Consider the following 2,993-nt stretch of genomic DNA (forward strand, 5'->3'; position numbering starts at 1 on the left):
TTATGCTTGCTTCATAAAATGAGTTAGGGAGGATTCCATCCTTTTCTATGTTTTGGAATACTTTGAGTAGAATCGGTATCACTTCTTCTCTGAACCAGCACCATTTGTTGAAAAGACTATTCTTTCTTCTATTGGATTAATGTAGTAATCTTGTCAACAGTTGATTGACTATAAATGTGAAGGTCTATTTCTGGACTTTCAATTCCATTTCATTGGTCTACCAGTACCAGTACCACAGTGTCTTGATTACTGTAGATTTGTAGTAAGTTTTGAAATTGGAAAGGATGAGTTTTCCAACTTTGTTTTTCAAGAGTGTTTTGGCTATTCTGGGCCTGTTGCATTTCTATATGAATCTTGGGATTAGCTTGTCAATTTCTGCCAGTGTATCAGCTAGGATTTTGATGGGGATTGCATTGAATCTATAGGTTAATTTGGGGCTTTTCACCATTTTAAGACTATTAAGTCTTCCAATCCATGAACATGGAATGCCTTTCCTTTTATGCTTTTTTAAGTTTCTTGCAATTTTAAAATTTTTATTGTGATTTGGGTGAAAGTTTACAAATTCATTTTTCATACAGCAGTTCATACACATTTTGTTTCGTGACATTGACTGAAATTCCTCACAATGTAACATCTCTTCCCACTTCCTCCCTGTAGTTACCTCTTCCCTGTGTACTTCCCTCATGCACTTCTGCCTCACCCCCCCAGCTGTCTTCCTGTGCAAACACTACCCTCCTGTTCTCCCATGATTGATTGCTTCAAGTAGTCTATCTACCTGATGTAAATTTTAACCCCATATGCCTGTCTATTGTTTGGCTGGAAGCCACAGGAGTGAGTTTAGTTCCAGACCTGAAGGGTAACTAGGGGCCATAGTCTCAGAGGTCTCACCTGGCTCTATCAGACCAGCAAACCTGGTCTTTTTTTTTTTTTTTTTATGATTTTGAGTTTTGTTCCACATTGTTCTTCCTCTCTACTCAGGATCTCCTGCACCGATCCCCCTGAGTGGTTGACAGTGGTAGCCAAGCACCATCTAGTTCTTCTGGTCTCATGGTCATTTAGGCTGAGGATCACATGGTCTACCAGTCCTTTGGGCTAATTGTTTCCATGCATCTTTGGTTTTCTTCATTCTTCTTTGCTCTGGACGAGGAGAGACTCATCATTGCTTCTAGATGGCTGCTTGCAAACTTTTTTTTTTTGCTTGCTAGTTTTTAAGACCCCAGTCACTACTCATCAAAGTAGGATGTAGAGCAATGTTTTTGTGCAATATGTTATGCTAATTGATTCCTGCAATATTTTATAGTTTGCAGTGTATAAATCTTTCATTTCTTTTGTCAAATATACCCTAAATATTTTATTCTTTGTGATGCTATTGTAAGTACTTTTAATTTCCTTTTTTGATTGCTCATTGCTTGTATATAGCAACACAACTTTTTTTTTTTAATATATTGATTTTGTGTTCAGCAGCAGCTTTGCTGAATTCATTTATGAGCTGTAATAGTTTTATTTTGTGTGTGGGTTCCTTAGGATTTTCTATATACAAGATTATGTCATCAGCAAATAAATCATTTTACTTCATTTCTAATCTAGATGCCTTTTTTTTTCCTTTTTCTTCTGCTTCTTTTTGCCTAATTGCCCTATTCTTGAATAGAAGTGGTGGGAATGGATATCCTTGTCTTAGGGTGAAAGCTTTCAGTCGTCACCATTAAATACATCAGCTATGGATTTTTTTGATGCTTTGTCAGGTTAAGGAAATTCCCCTCTATTCCTAGTTTGCTGTCTTTATAATGTAAAGATATTGTATTTTGTTAAATGCTTTTTCTAAATCTGAGCTGATCATGTGGTTTTTGTTATTTTATTAATATAGGGTATTGCATTGATTGATTTCCCATTTTGAACCACTCTTGTATTTCTGGAATAAATCCTACTCGGTCATGGCATATAATCCTTTTTTATATGTTGCTGGATTTCATTTGCTAATATTGTTGTTGTTGTTGTTATGTGCCGTCGAGTCGAACCTGACTCATAGCGACCCCTCCTTGGGTTTCCAAGGCAGTATCACTACGGAAGTAGGATTGCCCAACCTTCCTTCCAAGGAGCGGCTGGTGGGTTTGAACCGCCAGCCGTCTGGTTAGCAGGCAAGTGTCTTAGCCACTATGCTACCAGAGCTCCCTTGCTAATATTATGTTGAAGATTTTTCTGTCTGTTGTTTCCTTGTGACTTCCTTGTCTGATTTTGGAATCAGACTGATAATGTTGTTAGGTGCCAGTGATTCATAGCCATCCCATGTATACCAGAAAGAAATCTTGCCAGGCCTACACCATCCTCATAATGTTGCTAGGTTTAAGTCAATTTTTGCAGCCACTGTATCAATCCATCTCATTGAGATTCTTCCTCTTTTTCACTTACCCTTTATTTTACCAAATATGATGTCTTTCTCCTGGGACTGGCCCCTCCTGTTAACATGTCCAAAAAAGTGAAATGAAGTCTTGCCATCCTTGCTTCTAAGAAGTGATAATAATGACCTCACAAAATGACTAGGTAAATATTTCCTATGCTCCTATTTTTTGCAAGAGTTGTGAAATATTGTTCTAATAAATTTTTAAAAGTTCAGTGGAATTAATCATTGAACCCATTTAGTCTTGAGCTTTTCTTTGTGTGAAGTTTTTTGATTACTAATTCAATCTCTTTACTTGTTATAGGCCTATTCAGATTTTCTATTTCTTCTAGCGTCAGTTTTGGTAGTTTGTGTGACTCATTCCAGAAGCTCTCCCCCACCAACTCTGAAGCACACATGATTCTCCTTCACAACTATGAGTCTCACCTCACAATCTGACAATACACAAGACACATGGGAAGAGATGGACTGGATTTTGACAGCTGAAATTGTTTCAGTAATTCAGACAATCACTGGAACAGCTCATCAGTTTTAAAGAGTAATCTGTTGGCTCATGCATTGGGTTACATGCAGAGGTCAGCAAAATACAGCCAAATAT

The sequence above is a fragment of the Orycteropus afer genome, unplaced genomic scaffold, assembly GCF_000298275.1.
Source record: "Orycteropus afer afer isolate SDZICR_OR568_19922 unplaced genomic scaffold, OryAfe1.0 scaffold00017, whole genome shotgun sequence".
Classification (NCBI taxonomy): domain Eukaryota; kingdom Metazoa; phylum Chordata; class Mammalia; order Tubulidentata; family Orycteropodidae; genus Orycteropus; species Orycteropus afer.